Below are 8,947 nucleotides of genomic sequence, written 5' to 3'. Positions count from 1 at the left end.
TCATACATTCATTGCCTTATTCGTAGATATAAAAGTAATGTGTAATGTGCTATTTAATAGTAAATGAGACGTTTGTTTCTTAGCAGGGTACTGCGAGAGTCGGGGAGTTCGGGGACGTTCAACAACCACAGAGAGATTCCGATCTTCCCTTTGAACTACGAGGCGAGTTAGTCTAAAATCTAGAATGATTGGGAAGGACATGCTAGGTACGAGTCGTTATTATTATTTTTTTATTTTATTTCAATAGCAGTTATTAAGCTGTACGACGCATATTCACGACAATGCAATCTATATTTATTCCACAGCTGATCTAGTGAATTATCACGTGCAAAAGACTAGAACAGGAACCGTGTTATATAACGCTGTAGTTCTCTTTCAAGGGATTCAAGGCAATCGAGGGGAATTGTAGAGGCTGTGAGTAGAAAAAGATTTCCTCACCTTAACAACGTCATGGATCCAAGCTCATTTCCCTCTCACGCCTCCTCTCTGGACCATGCTTTGTTATTTCACCTTTACCCTCCTTCTTGGAGCCAAATCTTGGTCATTAGCCACCCTGCTTTGTCTTAGTGCATTTTCTGACTCTTGTCAGTGGTTCATGTCAACAAATGTTTTCTCAGATGAGAGCACGACAACTGTGGCCTGTCCTTTCTCCTCATACCTCACAAGTGAGTCCATGGAAATCCCTACAGCAGGATTGCACCGAGTAGTGTTTAGCATAATAATGTCTTGGGGCAGTAAAGCTGTAACTACAGTAGGCGCAAACTCTAATCCTGTTTTCTCTCAAATTGAACTTCAGCTCAGTCAATCTGTGAGAGAGGGGGAAAGCCATATTATTATTATTATTATTATATAGGAAATGTGTTTTGCTGACTGTGGGCAGTCGAAGGGAGAAAGAGGCAGGATGAGAAGGTTAGCTTTGACTTTCTCTGTTGTTCAAGTCGAGGAGTTCAGCTTTGACTCCAGGTCTGTGAAATGAACTAATGATCATGTTTGTTTGTCAAAGCCAAAGTTGTTCAATTAGAAGTGCTATATGTAAGAAATATATTAAAATGACTATAATATGTCATAACCCTGTACTCTTGCAATGTTTTCAAGTGGGATTCCAATGGTTAGACATATTTAAAGTCAGCATTTATAGTAATATATTTATCTATAACGCAAGTTGTGTCTGTCTGTCTGTGACGGGCATATCTCGATGACCGTCAGATCGCCCCCTAAGATTTTGGATATGGGTTGCGCATGGCCCAATGCTGTGCATCCTTGATTTTCACGTTTTTTGGAGTAATGTTCATTTTCGCTGATTTATCACGCTACGCCAGGCAACGCAATCTGACGGTCCTCGGGATTGTCAGTGTCAACAACGGGTAGGCAGCAGCTCATTTCCCATGGTTCACCGCAGAACATGGCGTTATACTGAAACGACGAAGTCGGTGTCCGTTCACCAATACGCAAGCACATATTTGTTTAGCATTAGCATGCTACTATTTTGCGGCAAACTTGGGGCGAACCTGTTTCCAAAGGTAAGCTAGCGAGGCTACGATTAGCATTAGCGTAGCTTGCTGTTTTGTGACTGTCAGCCACACTGGAATCTCTTTACAAGGCGTATTTGATTTGCGTTGTTCCTGATGAGGTTGCACAGTGTTTGTATTATGTTAGCCTTTACGTTCTTTATCATGCATTACCATAACTAAAAAAAACTTATTCAGCTTCCACTATAGGAGTACAGTACATACTTCATACGGGCACTGCACTAGTAAAATAAATTTAAGATAAAATGAAGAACACAAGTAAAAAAAACAAAAGTAAGGCCCACTTTACATTACGCTTTTCGCTACAGCGGTGAAATTTCCCGATGTCGCGACGTCTTTAGACACACCACCCGGAAATCTGGCAGGACACCCGCGGCGCTTACAACTTTCCTCTTTACTTGCTCGACTGTACAATCGTAGCCAGCATCCCGCATCCGCTGTTGCATTTTTTTACGTAGGCCATCTTGCTCCTGCATGACTCCAGCTTCTTCTGGATCTCGGCCTCCGACCAGATACTGATCAGGCACTTGGTTTCGGAGGTGCTCAACAAACAGCGTACAGCGCCCTCCTTCATCCCTGCCATTTTTTTTTTGGAACAAAAGTCCTGCGGTATATGCTAATTAGCACGCGCTATCTGTTAATCACCGCTATAGCGAAAAGCGTAGTGTAATAGTGGGCCTAAGAAAGTGGGCCTGCTACAAATGTGGGTAAAAGCAAACAAACTCTAATAAATGTTTTTATTAAAAATGTACTGTATATATGTTTATACAGTATCTGTTTTGACCATTATGTCAGCCGTAACTCTCACTCTATAGTTTATCCAAAAAACGAGAAAAATTGCTGTGAAATCCAGTTCAAGGGAATTGCAACACATTAACTTCTACGGGAAAAGATGAAAAACAACAATTAGGTTAAATAACTGAGCTCACAGTGTTACTACAACACACAACATCTTTTATATTTAAGATTAATTGACAGCAAAGCTCAGAGGCCTGCATTTATCTCTCCACGGGCTATGTCAGCACCATTAGTCTCTATTTGATTATCTCTTTTCAAAACTGATTTTGGCTGCAGACGTTGCTTCTTTCAATCCTTCAATTTCCTTCCTTTTTTGTGTGCACAAAAAACAAAAAAACCCTCACAAAAATGACGTTGTTAGACAGATATTAAAGTAACATGAGAGGAAGAATGTTGTTACAGTTAGGGGACATTTTCAGAATTAAAACAAATCAGTGATTGTAAATGCTGTGACTGATGTAGCTCTATGTGCTTCCATTGACGTTACATCTTGAGAACACAGAGTGGTGTTTTCCTACACTGTGAATAAAGTGTTTCCTGTGTATTTGTGTGAACTCCTCACAATCCAAAGGAACAATGCTTTACGAGCTGCTGTTGTTTTGCTGGACCACGCCATTTCCCTGCTGCTGTGTTATCACTGATTTGAAAACATTTAATTGCAGTGTTTGGGAGGTGATGTATGCTGATTAAGTTGTTATTGCACACACATTTGTCTAAGGTGCAAAATTCTGTTTTCTCAATGGGGCCTGACTGCCAGCAGATAAATCTAAATGTTTCACCAGACTGCGTTCTCTCAATTAGGTTTACTATTCTCCATCATGAGCTGTCAAGGTATGTTTGTCTCATTACCGAGCATTTGTTTAAGTTCCCGTCAAGTTGACTGCTGCGTTCATACCAAAGACGGCTCGTGATGCATTGCCTCAGCTCAGGCAGAAGCAGTAATCTGCTAAACTGAAGGCTCGACAACTCAGTGCCGGTAGACGACGTCTATTCTTCCTCATTTGCCTCGTGAAACCTTTTGATATGTTGTGTTCATAACAAGCTCAAACATAACAGGCTGTATGAGTGCGCTGTTATGCCAACTGGAAACAAATATGATCATTTGATTTCCTTGTTTTACTCCACTCTTGATTTTTTTTTTTGTTAATACAGGATTGAATGCAATCCCTTCATCACTTTATGTTGTGTTAGAATTTTCTCTAACTCTGTCATGATGGAGAACCTTCACATCATTGCTCTCAACTCTTTTTCTTCTATTTTTTCATGTGAACTTTTCAAGTTGAATTAAAAAGGACCACAGGTTTCAGGAATTAGAACATGATTTTACTGCCAGTTATGATGAAACATTGTCTGGCTCCTCTCTCCTCCTGTTGGTAGCGATGAGAATGTAATTTGCTCTCCACTGTTACTGAGTAAGTGCAACAGCGATCGATGAAAAACAACAATCTAAAAAAAAAAAATTGCAATAAATAGTGTACAAATATCAATGTCTACGCTGGTAAATCTAGATGTATTTTTTTTGTTTGTTTTTAATTGGACTTTATTGCTTTAATGAGACTGTGGGCACATCTACATGTCTGAAATTCACTTTATTTTTTAAAATCTTTATCTGCTCATACTGTCTGTGTAAACAAAACATCCAAATGTCTCATAAAAACATTATATGCAAAAATAGATTGTATCAGTGTCTCAGTAAATTACCTTAATGTGTGATTGAGCTATATTAATGTTGGGGTAATTATAACTGGACAATGATATGCAGAGAGAGAGTTTTCTGTCCCTTTTATATATTTTTATATATATATATATATATATTTAATATAATTGGTCACTTATTACCCGTATGGCTGCATCTCATATAGTGCGACTGTCTGTGAGCGTAAGATAAATGAACCGTGTGTTGCTTCAAATAAAAACGTGTGAAAACGTAAAGCGGGTCAATATCAAGCTGGTTGTGTCGCTGATTTGCTGTAATGACGTGTTTAGTTTAGTGTGTTCATTAAAGCGATATGGACTTTACAATCAAATTTTACACAGTTTTACAGTAAAGGAATATTTTTTGTTTTGTTTACGCGTGTTGAGGTTTGCGCAGCTATTCTTTTCAAGACACTGCAGGCTAAACAAAGTGTTATCCCTAATTTTAACCATAACCATTTCATCTCTAACACTAACCATAACCTAACCACAGTTCAAATCCTAACTCTAAACTTAATCAGTTCCTCATAAATGAAGTTCTGCCTCATTAGGACTAGATTCTGGTCTTCATGTGGACGACTGGTCTTGACGAAGACAAAGCTCCTAAAGGGGTAACAAATAAAAGCACGCACACACATGCAAATATCAGAGTTCAAGGAAGGATATCATATAAACATCTTCACTAATAAAAAGAAACCACGCAATCAAAATATCCACCCTCATGTACAGCATATTTAGAATAAAGGTAAATAATATATAATCCTATTGTTCTCCATTATATTAAAAGTAGATCATTTAGTTTTTACTGTGAGACGCTAATAAGACAGCGACACTGACAGTAGATGGACCTGTGGACAGGAAAAAAGATTGTGTCAACATGGAAATAGACGGACAGGATAGCAGACAGTCAGTCAAAGTCTGAGACGGCATATTGTAATAAATAAGGAAGCAGAAACGGAAACACGAGCCATCTTGTTGAGAGACAGCTGTGGAATGAGAGCGAGAGAGAGAAAAACAGCACATAAAAAGGAGGCCATGATGGCATGAGAAAAGAGAGAGTGGGTGAACAAAAGAGTGAAACATAGTTCAGAATACTGGATGGACAAGTAGTGATGAGGAGTCCCTGCCCGGGCGCGGTTGCTTAGCAGTTATTCCATCTGCCGTCAAGATAGTCACATGAAGGCTGAGTCTCCATTCATGTAGTCACCATTCAGGCAATGTTGTGACAGGAAGTCACAACATTGTTAAATTGGACGGTGGTGGGGAGGTGGGGGGGGGTCCGGTCTACCGATCGCAGCAGCAGCTGTTCTGTGTAGCTGAGCAGCAGGTAGCTGAACATCAACAAATGTGTCAACATTATTGACACACAATGGTTGCATGTTTTATTAACATTAGCTATTTGGTATATGTTTGCAGAAGTAGGCAGCGTTTTGGAGGAGCCTTAAAAAAAAATTGGGACTGGTCTCATTGGTGCACAGTGATGCGGTCTGTGTATCACAATCCTGGTCCTTGGGACCCACTGCCCTCCATGTTTTAGATGTTTTCCTGTTCCCAACACACCATATTCAAATGAATGGATCTTTACAGGAGAGCTTGCCGATTAGCTGACCTTTTGAATAAGGTGTGATGGAGCAGGAAAACATCTAAAACATGCAGTGCACTGGGTCCCCAGGATTGAGAAACAATTAATAATGTCAATTATTTTCTCGATTAATTGTTTAGTCCATCCAATGTCAGAAAGTGTGAAAAAAAAAAAAAAAAAACGTTGATCAGTGTTTGTCAAACCAGGAAATGATGATTAATTGTTTTGTCCACAAACAAAAATTATTCAGTTTTAATGATTTCTTTGTTCTGTGGAGCAAAGAAACAAAGAAAATATTCACATTTTAAGAAGCTTAAAACAATCAGAAGTCCATCCAAACATTATCTACCGCTTTATCCTCCACCGGACGGTCGCATGGGGTGCTGTGCCTATCTCAGCTGACATAGGGCGATAGGCGGGGAACAGTTCGCCAGTCCATCTCAGGGCCACGTATAGAAACAAACCAAAATAGTTGTTTCAGCTGTAATCCAAATGCAGGCTATGAAGGCTGTAGACCCTAATTTGAGACACAGAGACAGATGTTGTCTTTGGTTGGTTGGTAGTGGTGTTTAACTGCAGTTGGCATCCATAATGTTGCACTACTGCCTGGATTCATGTTCCTTCTGGATTCTCCTTTTCCCTCATTCCACCTTTACCTTCTTTCTATTCTTGCATGCAAGCTCTTAGTTACTGTATTTCATTTTTTTGTTTTTTTTATCCACAGATACATCCGTTGTCATCAGTCATTCTAATCAGTCATTCTGATGTATGATTTGTGGAGGTTCCTCATAATATGAACAGTACGCAGATCCGCCTCGATAACCACTTGTAATACCTAACGCACAGGAAAGAGAGGACAATGGCTGATCTTAAGATTGGAAATGGAATGGAAACACAAACAAATGTGAAGGCATGGAGCAAGGACTAGATCTGCACAGGGTTGATACAGCTTTTCTTCGGGGTGGTAACTTGTAATGCTTACAAATATAGTTTGTTTTCTTCTTCTAAACGGCCGGACGACGTTTTGTGGCGTAATTTTGAGTGGAAGAGTCGTGATGGAAGCAAAATAAATGTCCTGTGTTCTCAAAGATTCACAGCTTTGATCTTCATATAATGGTCTGGACGGATGACGAGATATCAGAGCAGTGTTTGGGTGAGAGGAGATTGATGGAGGATGACAGACAAATGGATGAACAGACAGGCGGACGGACGGTGAGTGAGAATGCTTGATGTGACACACACAGGTGGGCGGGTCGGTGTGTAGGCCCGAATCGAGAGTCGCCTGAGGGGGAAACTGGCCTCATCTTGACATATGCTCTGGATTTAAATGCAGATTGGCAAGACCCTGCTAATCTGAGCTGTCACAGCTCATGTCGGCCAAAGACACTCACCTGTCACGCTGTTCCAGGCCTGGAGGCATGCTGCCACCAGGATAGGTCAAAGATCGATTCATGTCCTACTGGATTTAAACAAGCCACTGACCTCGACTTCTATCTGTTACCACACCTGCCTTTACTATACCTGCCGTTTGAATTGCGAAAAAGAAAAAATCATGCAATACTGGGATATTTTCTTTTCCTTTTTGCCTGCTACTTTTTTTTGTGTGTGAAATTGTTTTGTTTTAAGCTACGGTCAATCTATTGTGAGGGGGAGGGAGGAGTATGTTGTTCCACTGTTTCAGAGAATGCCACTTACCGGTACAGCCTTTCCATTATGTTAGAAATAATTGTTTTGACACATCTTCCAGTGCTGCTCCTAATTGGTGACAGCAGCAAACTCTGCAAACAGGAAGAAGTTTGATCAGAAGTGCTGGATTCTGAACAGACACATGTGGGAGGATAGCTAACACGCACGCGCACACAGTGCACGTTCAATCACTCATCTTTTGGCAAATGGAAAAAAAAACTCTGCAGTTGTGCTACGTGTCTTAAAGTCCGACAATCAAAGTCAGAATCGGTTTTCTGTCACGATGCATGTGTGGGTGCCTTTTGTGCCGGAGAAGGAAGAAGTAGCCATGTGGTGCTAACCTCAGCGAGTGCACCTTCCTGTCTGCTGGATTTGTGCAGTACAAAATGTTCCTGAGTGTCTTCCCCCAATCGGATGCCTTCATTTGCCAGTTACTGTTTCCCTTCTGCTCGCGCCTTGAATAAGCACTTGTTTATCATGGCTGAAGAGACAACTGAGGCTTTCTGAATTCTAATGAGCAGACTTTTTTTTTTTTTTTTTTTTGAATGTTAGATTTGAGCGCTGGCGTTCATGTAATCGGTCTTCATTTATGGAGTCATATCTCTGAGGGGCTCTGGATTTCTTTGTTGATCAAAGTGGCTGAGGTGCATCCAGTTTTATAACCACCGGTTGGAATGTGATTTGACAAACTAAGATGCAACCCAGCATTACTGTCTTTACATCAGCATTTCATCTCTATCCCCATGTGCATTCGTTCTTTCTTTATTTTTAGGGGTCCGAGCACACAAGGTGCGGCGTTATTCTTCTTTTTCTTCAGATTTATATTGCTTCCTTGACCTTTTCCCTGCTTGTCATGTAGCAATGTAAAGTGGATCGGAAACATAATGGGTGAACTAATACTACATGGAACATCCACATGGTCACGAGTTTCAAAAGCCGCATATGTTTTGGTTGAGCGCACGTAATCTTCACAAGAGCGCATACCAGTGAGTTCGAGAAGGACATTTAAAAATGCATTGTATTCACGATCTCCAAAAGACTCTTCAAACCATCTCGATGAAAATAAAAATTCAGTCCACTAAATAATAAAGCACTCAGAGCGCATACCTCTGCCAAGGCCGCTCCGTTTTCCCAGTGTCAGTACAGATCAAGATTCAGATTGCAAACAAAGTGCACAATAACATAGACCTATATGAAGTACTCTTTTACATTTCTTTTTTTTTTGTGAAAATAACAAAAATAACAAAACGTCCCCTCGCTAAGGTTAGTGCTACAGTTGTTGAAAGAGAAAAGTATTATAAAACTTATTTACCACCACAATCTAATCATTTCTTCCTTGCGACATTATCAACATTACCAGAAAATGTAATTAAAATCTTTTCCTTTTTTTTGAGACAGAGTTTAGAGCCAGACAAAAACTTCCTTGTGGAGGTTAAAATAAATAAATAAATAAAATAAAAATCTTTAACCTTATTCCGAAGTTGCACCTGTGTTTTCAGATCAAGACAGAAAGATGGCAGGTGGACATAAAACGGTGTTTCAACTTGGGATAAGAATTCCAAATTGTACATTATTTTTGCAAATTCCGAAGGGTTTTAGTAGAACTTGTGGGGTTTTCGAACATTTAAATATAATTATTTGGAAAGAAACCAGTGGT

Source organism: Microchirus variegatus, assembly GCF_963457635.1.
Source record: "Microchirus variegatus genome assembly, chromosome: 1".
NCBI lineage: Eukaryota > Metazoa > Chordata > Actinopteri > Pleuronectiformes > Soleidae > Microchirus > Microchirus variegatus.
Note: the sequence above shows the minus strand (reverse complement) of the source record.